This window comes from Triturus cristatus, chromosome 9, assembly GCF_964204655.1.
Source record: "Triturus cristatus chromosome 9, aTriCri1.1, whole genome shotgun sequence".
Classification (NCBI taxonomy): Eukaryota; Metazoa; Chordata; class Amphibia; order Caudata; family Salamandridae; genus Triturus; species Triturus cristatus.
Window position 1 is genome coordinate 1,240,834,313 of NC_140592.1, and position 10,400 is coordinate 1,240,844,712.

The window sequence follows — 10,400 nt, forward strand, 5'->3', positions numbered from 1 at the left end:
TGTTTGTATACATATAGCTCTGTGTATCTATCTAACTATATGTAGCTGTCCATTTCTGTGAATATGTCTCTGGTTATCTACAAGTAGTTAATCTTTGTGTGTGTATCTATAGGTAACTGTCTATAAATCTGTTGGGGTGGGCGGAATTTGCGAAATCCACTTTCGCAAATTATCGCAAAAATGTTAAAAATTATCGCAAACACGCGGAAATATCGCGAAGATGCGGAAGTTTTTTTCCCGCATGTTCGCGAGATTTTCTGCATGGTTGCGGCTCGCCAACTTACCCATGTGGTTGCTCGCGGGCGCGGCCATCTTGTATTCAGTTACCTCGCGGTGCATGATCGCAAGAAGAAAGACGTGATCGCGCGACGCATGACGTCACTGCGGGCGTGAACTGTCGCGAGACAGCGCAAATGGCTAAAAACAATACAACATCTCATGGAGAACGCGACCGGATCAAGAAAACTTGTCGGCGAACGCAGGAATTCAGGTAAGGCGATCGCGCGCGAGAATGTATTATTTTACAGCGCGAGCAAGAAACAAATTATCGCCAAGCTGCGGAACGCGAAAATGTAAAATTATTGCAATTTCTGCGAACGGAACGAAATTTTAGCCCAGGCCTATAAATCTGTCTATCTGCAGACAGCCATCTCTATCTATATATCACTGTACATCTCAAGCTATCTCTTTGTATGTCTCTAGATAGCTCCGTATGTCTCTCTATATAGCTATCTACTTGTTTCTGTGTATATGTAATGCTGTATGGACGCTGCTGCTTCGACCCCTCGGCCTTGTCGCATCTCCTCTAGTGTGAAGGGTGCGCGGACGCTGCTGCTTCGACCCCTCTGCTTCGACCCCTCTGCCTTGTCGCATCTTCTCTGGTGTGAAGGGTGTGCGGACGCTGCGCTGCCTCATTCTCGCCGATGGGCGTTTCGTCGCTGGCACCCAACTAAACAGCGCTGCAGTTGTAGGTGGTGAAATGCTCATTAGGAGGTGGTAAAGGAAGCGGGGTACGGGGAGGCACCCCCTAAAAACACAAAAAGCAAGCAGGAATCACTGCGGGTAGACGCCGGTGTCGAAAGTGAGTCTGTGTGTGTCCTGTGGTGAAATGTCCACAGATCCTACCAAGGGTAGATCAAGGTACACAACCGCCTGCGCTGTTCACAATATTTTACACACTGACCAATGTTGTTACCTGGCAACAAAGTGACGCTTTACCGCAGCACATTTCAACTCCAGGTCTTAAAGACCCCGCAGTCAAGAAAATGGGCCCTGGGAAGCAGTCCTTCCCAGGATCTGCTTCTAAAATCTGTAAATCGTGTCCTCCGCACACATCCCGCTTCCAAGAAGCACATGAAAGACCTTCCCCTGATCAGAATATCCCCCCCACTGCTACAGGCGAGTGACTGAGCGAAGGTTCAGCGGCTTCAACACTGCAGAGCATTGACTGACTATGGCCGGAACTCTCTGGCACATGAATGTATTCTCGTTTTTACAGACACAGTGCCGCTTGCAGCTTACCCAGCTCTTCATTGTCTCTCCATCTCTGCTTGTATTCCGTTCCTTTCACGGTTCTATTTGTTTTTTCTTTGTTTACTTTTTGCTGTTATTTGCAAAGTGCTCGGACGCTGTAGGGCCCTGTTAGTACTATATACAAATCTGAATAAATACACATCTGCCTCTGTCTATCTACCCGTCTGTAGGTAGCTGTTGATCTGTTTCTGTGTATCTATCTATATGTAGCTGTCTGTCTCTATCACTATGTATCAGTCTCTGTGTATCTATAGACACCTATCAATTTGTTTCTGTATCTATTTATAGCTACCCGTCACTGTGTATCTCCCTGTGTGCCCTTCCATCTATATGTATCTCTCTATAAGTGCCTCTCCACCTGTTTCTAGCTATATGTAGCTCTGGAGGTATCTCTATATGTAGCTGTCGCTCTGGCTCTGTATCTATATTTAGCTGTCACTGTGTGTAACTTTCTTTCTTTGTGCATCTTTTCATGTATATGTAGCTGTCTGTATGTATATTTGTAGGTGAATGCCACTGTGTGGGCCCGATTCACAGAACTAACTTAAGACAAAATCCTAAACTTACTACCATTTTCGTATTCACAGAAGGCACTTACTCATTTTGGTATTCACAGAAGACACTTACTCACTTCGGTATTCACAGAAGTTAGGAGTCCTAACTTTAGCACTCCTAAATGCCTTCTGTGAATACCTAAAGTCTTAAAATTAGGATGTTTCTCAATTTAGTAGTAGTAAAGTTAGGACTCCTAACTTTAGGACTCCGAAATGCCTTCTGTGAATACCGAAAGTCTTAAAATTAGGATTTTTCCAGTTTAGGAGTAGAAAAGTTAGGACTCCGAACTTTAGGACTCCTAGATGCCTTCTGTGAATACTGAAAGTCTTAAAATTAGGATTTTTCTCAGTTTAGGAGTCCTAAAGTTAGGACTCCTAACTTTACTACTACTAAACTGAGAAAAATCATAATTTTAAGACTTTAGGTATTCACAGAAGGCATCTAGGAGTCCTAAAGTTAGGACTCCTAACTTCTGTGAATACCGAAATGAGTAAGTGCCTTCTGTGAATACCAAAATGAGTAAGTGTGGGAATGCCAATGTATCGGAAGATGTATGGATCATTGATGCTCACAGGAGAATGCGCTGCGATGTCCGACATGATGTCATTCACATTGCAAATTGGTTGGATGTTGATGGGGTGATGACAATTCCGGTTAAGGAAGCTCTACTCATCGACTGATGGTGGACATATGGGTTGTGTGTGCAATCTAGGCATTCATATCACATTAGGGAACTGTGCTATTCAATATGAATGGAGTCTGGGTGGGTTCAATTCGATTTGGGTTTTGGGGAGGCTGATGTGGTCATGGGTCTGAGTCATCATGGCAGGCAGGGAGGTTCTCCAGACACGTGAGTGGGAGCCTAGTGATACCCCTCCCGCTAATGCCACTACCCCCTGGACACCTCCTGATGCATGTAGGTGCAGGCAACATTACACCTGGGCATGGGGACGGTTGGCATGGGTCCTCTGTGTTTTGCGCAGCAATGTGGTTTCAAAATCGGCTATGTGGTTGAGTTGTATGGCAGCGTTGATCATGTACTACTCATATATGTCCTCATCGGTGTGTCACATCTGAGTGATGGCAAGGCAGACAGCCCTCTCCTGGAATCTCCTTCTGCCCTGGCCTGCTGCATGGGTCCTCATCCTCCTATCAAACAAGTAGTGTGCCGGCTTTGTGTGCGTCCTCTATGGACTCATTGGTTAGTTGCAATGGCCCTCACCAGCTCCATCATTTGTATTGCAGTTAAATGGCAGAAACAATTTTTACCACCTGCTTCTGATTCTCCTTATTCTGCACTTGCAAAAAAGTGATTTTTAATGAAATCGCAATTAGCGATTTTTGATGCATCCATTTGCGATTTATTTCTGCGATTCCTTATTTGCTCCCGCCATTCAGGTTGTTGCTGATTCCGACTCGCTATATCGGGAATCCCGGTATTTGCGAGTCGGTATTTTTGCGATTTTGACATATTTGTTTGATGCATGGGGATTCGCTTGAATGCGCTCACAATTAGCTATTCGCTATTTTTGCGAGCTGTGTTTGGCTTGATGCATGTGCCAGCAAATCTCTTATGGCACCAAGCAAATGAAGCAAATCATCATGATCCTCTCCAGAAGATATCTCTTGTCTCGTCCATCAATCTATCCATTCATCCTTTCATCCTACCATTTACCTGCTGATGTCCACCATTTACCCTTTACATTCTGTCGTCTATTCAGTTTTTTATCCATCATTTAGTTTTTCACCATTCCGTCTGTCCACCCTTCATAGCTAAACCTATCCATACATCCATCCATCCATCTTTAAACCTATTCGTCCTTTCCCTCATCCATCAATCCTTTCGCTAATCTATCCATCAACCCTTTCACTCCTTTATACCATCCACCCTTTCATTCCCTCCACCCTTTCACTCAATCCCTCCTTTCACTCATCCATCATCCACCCTTTCATCCATCCTCCCTCTCATTCATCCATCCAATCTTTCACTTATCCACCCATCATCCGCCCTTTTATCCAATCATCCACCCTCTTTCACTCATCCATCCATTCACTCATCCATCCATCCACTCATCCATCCATCCATCCATCCATACATCCACCCTTGCTCACTCATCCATCCACTCACTCACCCCCCACCAACCCTCCCTACTACATTATTTATGAACCTTTGTCGAGGAGCAGACATGTGCACACAAAGTGCCACCTATTTTCTTTAAAATACCTCCTGAGAGTGTCTTGATTCTCTCTTGCTTTTTTCTTACAAAAAAGAGGCATACAAATGCAGGCAAACACACAAACATAAGCAGACACACAAAAGACTCAGGCATGTTAAAAGCCATGTTATACTCTTCACCATGGCTTTTTTAATTGCCACTGCCAGGAAACTGCCATGATTCCTGCGTTTGCGCAAATTCAGAGGATAGTGTGAATGTGGTTGACAGCACAGGGCCTGAATGGACCCCATAGCTGCCAAGGTTTCAGATTGCCATGTGTGACATTTTCATGTTTTCATTGTAATTATGAGTGACATTTCAACGACTATGAGTAACACTTTCTCGCTAGCAAAATTAAGCAACGAAGACGAGGGAATCATATAAATATCAGAAATGACACCCATTTGAGTTTAGCTGCTAATGTTTCAGATTGCTTATGTGTGACATTTTCATAGATTCAGTGGATTTACGAGAGTCAGGCAACAACTAGATGTGTAGCACTTAGTGTGGCACTTTCTTGCGACCAAAATCATGGAATGAAGTCAAAGGAAATAGACAAATATCACAAATTACACTCATTTGAGCAACAAGGAAGTTAAACTCTGCAGCAGGTGCTTTTTATTATTTAATTTCTAAAAAAAATCAGCGTCCTCCACCCCAACCAAACCACATGTAAGAAAGGTATCTATCTATGTGACAAAAACAGCAACTCGCTGAGCTATCCACATACAATACAGTGCAATACAATATGCTTTTTTGAAAGAGGTATGTTAACCCTCTACGCTACTTAATGGTGAGGGTGAAAACTGCCAGGAGAGTAAACTCTGACCACTCTCCAGCGGAACAATAATCACATGATTTATTTCTGACTTAGCAAGTCTAAGTGTGTTGAGAAAATAAAGGGTGCTGCTTCGTAGTGTCACTGTCAAGCAGGGATGTTACACACTTTGCACTACTAATAAATCAGCAAAACTGCTAGTTTAGACAAAACGTAGCGCAATTTCAGCTCCGACAGACAACTCTAGTGTGTCCATTTGCAAGGCCCTATGCCATGGTGGAGCCCCCTAATCATTTTCATAACAAACATTTTAAATGTCAGCAGAAGGAGATTGAGCCCTATAAACATTAGTACTGCAATGCACCAGGAACAGCTGGTGTATAGGGACGAAATGGGCGTTGCCCTGCCACCCTGCGGGGGTAAAAACAATGCGAGGTGGAAAACCGAGCAACTAGCAATATATTGTGCTGGCTGCTCGGTGAACAACCATGTGTAAATCTGGGTTTTTCCTTGAGGGGGTGGGGAGAATGTACATTAACTCTGCGCAGAGCTGTAAATGTTGACAGATTAACTGAGGCTTTTTATGTGCATAAATCAGTGACAAGGCTGGAGTCTTACCTCGATGTTATCCAGAAGTCCAGAGACAGGAGTCTGTATATTCAGTTTAGATTCGGTACTTTGCCCACTCGGGAGCGTACAAATAAATGGAAACCCCCTCACCAAACGACTGCAAGCTGTCCATGTTGTAAAGCGAAGGTGGAAACTGTAGCGCACCTATTGTTCGAGTGCCCTGCCTACAAAAATCCCAGGGCAAGATGGCTGAGTCCCGTCTGTAGACAATTGGGCACCGCGAACCATCGTGTAGCGCTGAGAATTCTTCAATCGGACACTAGTGTCTTGCTCGTATGTGGGGTGGCCAAATTCCTTGCCTGGTCCTGGTTGATTAGATTGAAGCTCCTGGGTCCTTGGTCGTGATATATCTCTTTTTGCCTCTTTATAATATGACATAATGCCTCTTCTCCTTCTTCATTCCTTTTTTATGTCAAAATGTTTTGGGGAAACAATTCCTTTTTCGTACCAAATGTCATTTATTACATTTTTAACTTTGTGATTGCATTCAAAATGATTTTAGACGCCATGTATTAGGTCGAGGGGGATTGGAAAAGGGATGTAGTAATGCACTTTTATCCAGTCTGTCTATTGATTTTTGTATTACCCTCCCACCCCTATTGAATCTTGTTCTGATTTTTATTGCGTTTTTTATGTTTGTTTGTATGCTTTTATGATATAATTTTATCGAAATAAAGCTTTTGATATATTGATTAATAATTAATATCTGACTTACCTGAATCTTTGGACGCTGACAGATGAGTGGGGCTGAGGTCTGGTCTGGGGGTCGCTTTCAGGGGAGGTCACTTTTGGAGGGTTGGACTGGGTACCTTTGGTAATGGGGCAGTTTTTTAGGGCTATGGGAGGGGGGCTGGGATACTTTTAAGAAGGGGTCATGTTTTAGAGCTCATGGCGGGAGGAACCGGGGAATCTTTTTTTCAATTGGGGGCAGGGTTTTAGGCCTCAGGGCAGTGGAAGGGGTAGTTTTAGGGACAGCGCGGGGGGCTGGGGTCGGGGCAGTGTATGTTAAGGGGCAGGGTTTTAGGCCTCAGAGCAGGGGGAGGGAAAGGGTAAGTTTTCAGGGCAGGTTTGGGCCTCAGGGCGTTGGGGGGTCAGGTTGGGGTTTGGTAATTTAGGGCTAAGGCTGGGGTGTCGAAATAGTGGTGCAGTTAATCATGCATAACCCCTTACCATTCATGACTTTACAATGAAATTGCGTGGTAAAGGCATACGTGGTAAATGAATGTATGGTTAAGACGCATTTGTGGTTCGGGCTGCGTAGTAGAGGCATGCTTGGTTTAGCTATGCGTGTCTCTATCCTACAACCATCGATCTATTTGCAGCTGTCTAGTCGTCTCAGTATCTAGCTATATGTAGTAATCTCAATGTATGTGTAGCTGGCTCTCTCTGTGCATCTTTCCTTGTATATGTAGCTGTTTGTATCTATATGCAGCTGTCTCTGCATATTTATATGTAGCTCTCTGTCTACCTCTCTCTGCGTATCTTTCTTTCTATATGTAGCCGTCTGTCTGTATCTGTGAGTTGCAGCCTGTCTCTGTGTATCTATTTGGAGCTGTCTCTCTGTATGCTTGTATCTACATGTAACTGTCTACCTGTCTCTAGCACTATGTAGAGGTGTTTGTGAATCTATATGTAGTTTTGTGTCACTGTGTTTCTGTGTAGTTATCTCTGTGTATGTTGCCAGCTATATCTAGCTGTATGTCTTTTGATTGTAGCAGCTGTCTCTGTGTATCTGTCTGTATCTCTCTCTGCATCTATATGTAACTGTCACTGTGTATCTTTCCAGCAGTATGTAGCTGCCTATGTATATCTAGCTGTCTATCTGTATGCATGTATCCACCTGTCTCTGTGTATGTAGCTGCCTATTTATGTGTATCTATTTGTAACTCTCTGTCACTGTGTATCTTTCCATCATTACGCAACTGTCTATCTGTATCTTTACGTAGATGTGTGTGTATATGAAGCTACATGTTCGTGTATCCATCTATACGTAACTGCCTGGCTGCCTCTGTGCACCTATCTATATGTACCCCTCTGTCTTAGAGTATCTCCGTGCAGCTCTCTGTCTGTCTTGGTATATTTATATGCAGCTGTTTATCTCTCGGAGTATCTGTATATATGTAGTAATCTGTCACTTATTTTTGTTCCATCTATATCTGGCTGTCTGTTGGTATCTATATGTAGTTTTCGTTCTGTATCTTCAATCCATCAAGTTTCTTGTAAAGCGCGACAACTCACATGTTAGGGTCACAAGGCACTCTATCCATCTATCTAGCCACCTGTCTATGCACCTATATGAATTGTGTGCCTTTGTGAATCTATCTATATGTAGCTGTTAGTCTCTGATTATCTCTGTGTAGCTATGCGTGTCCCTCTGCCCCCCTGACGTACTACTTATTATATATGACGATAACATGCGTGCTAGCTCCTCCTAGAGGAAGTACCCTCCCTTCCCCCAACCCCCACACTGCTGTCAAATGTGCTCTTTTGTTGGGGGAGGGCTAGAGAGCCCGGCCGCAAGATGGCCGCCACTCAGTGAGTCTCTGTGAGCTGGACAGCCAATCCACATATTATCCGCCACACCTGGCAGACATGTCAGCCGTAAAGTAAATGGTGGAAGTTCTGCTGACACTGGGGGTTCAGATGGGTCTGCCCTCACAGGATAAATGATGGTGTGAGGGCTGTGGTGGAAAATCGAGCAGCCGCGCTGCCCGTGAACCAACATGGCGGAGTGGTGAGGCCTGTGAAACTGTATGCTGTGCAGAGCTTCCTGTGACGGTGGTGGTGAATAGTGAACGGCACACGATTGGTGCCACGTTGTAGCGAGACCCCTCTGCAAGTAGTGAGAAGATGGGGGTGAGGAGGCTAGCCAAAAGTGTAGACCGGATGCCGCGGCAGATAATCCTGTGACCCAACCTGAAGAGGTGAGCCGCAGGCCTGCCGAAGCAGACTGGGACACAGGGGTGAGCCTGCAAGTAGCCTGCACCGGGGCGCGCAAAGTCCCCAAGACAGACCCTGTGAAGGTCTGCACACCAGCTGCAGCCATTGTACAACCAGTGAGGCAACGCAGAGTGTCCGGTAAGCCCTGTGCTTGATGTAGGGCAGAGTGACGAGGCCTGGGAGGGAGTGCTCATCTCTGAACCCTCCCCTGCAGGAAAGAAGGTCCGGGAGGTGAGGACTGAGAGTGCTGGAGGCGTTGCGAGGCTCACTGGGGCAAAGAGAAATGCTGGCGGCAACTAGGCGATGACAGAGCGGAGGAGCGGGAGATGCCGCAAAATGGACCTCATATAGACCCGAGGGAGAGAGGTGCACTGTTCACCTGTTGGAGGCTAACGGCTTATTAGCGGAGTGGACCTGATTTCCAGGAGCGCTCGTACAGTGCTTGGGACCTCCCTACCTCAACACCAACGCAAACAACAGAGAGTAACAATCCCCCAAAACATCAGGAAAACAGCCAGTGAGGGTGCGCCCATCAGAGGGCATGCAGCTAGCGGGGAAGAGGCCGGTGGCCAGGCGGGGGCGGGTCCACGATGGCGGCACCCAGAGGAGACACCTAAGAGTGGGGACATATCGGTAGGCATAAGCAAAGGACCGAAGAGGCGCATGAGCCCTGAATCTTAGCAATGGTGATCCTGCCGGAGTTGGCACCTCAGAAGGCACCAGAGGAGGATGCAAGGTACCATGAAGGAGCAGCTGGAAAAGAGAGGCTGCCAATACTGGAGCCATCACCCTGGAGAATTCCGGTCCACTACTGGAGGTTAGCAGGTGTGCTGGCCCCCCTGCCTGTGGTCATAGCATTACACCCGGGTGGAGGACCACCCGCACTGAAAGGGCCCCCAGGTGTTTGACGGAATGAGGCGTTCCTCCCTTCCCCCCAGGAACAAGCAAGCAGGGGCCACTAGCGCTTGAGTCTCTTTCCCCGGCTGACAGCAACCTGTGCAGCGGCACCCGCCCAGTCACTCTATTGGGGAGCTAGGTCACGACACAGAGGACCATGAGCCCCGGGGGTGGCTTTTGTGGCTGGCCCGCTGACCGATATAACAGGGAGCAGGAGCTCCGGGCCAGCCACTGTGTGTTGGACCCAGGAGTTCGCAGGAGAACAAGACTACCGTGAGGGAAGACGGATTGCCGACAATCTAAGCTGGTGTACGAAAAGTGTAACCCATCTAGAATCATGGCACCTATGGAGGAGGGTCAGCAGGAGCTAGACATGAGAGGGGCGTCCTCACAGGTGCCAGATATTTGTGAGATGTTTAAGGACCTCAAGCAATCTTCCACGGCTATTGACCATAAAATCGATTCCCTGTCAGACGGACTTGAATGACTGAAAGACATGGTGTCCAGTCACGATGAACACATCGGGCAACTTGAACAACGCACCTCTACATTAGAGGTTAATGGAGTAGCGATACATGAGAATCTGCTCAGTATGGAAAAAGTCCTGGAAGTGATCCAAAACAAAAATGAGGACTTGGAAGCCAGGTCCAGGTGGAACAACATGTGAATAGTGGGAAACCCAGAATCCACGGCCATGACATGGGGGAGGACTATATCGAGGAAATGCTGAGGTCCCTAAATGGAAACTCATTGTGGCCAGTATGCAATGTGGAAAGGGCACGCAGGACATTGGGACCAAGACCCCCGCCTGGGACTCCTGCCAGACCGATAATTGCCTGCCTGTTAAATTA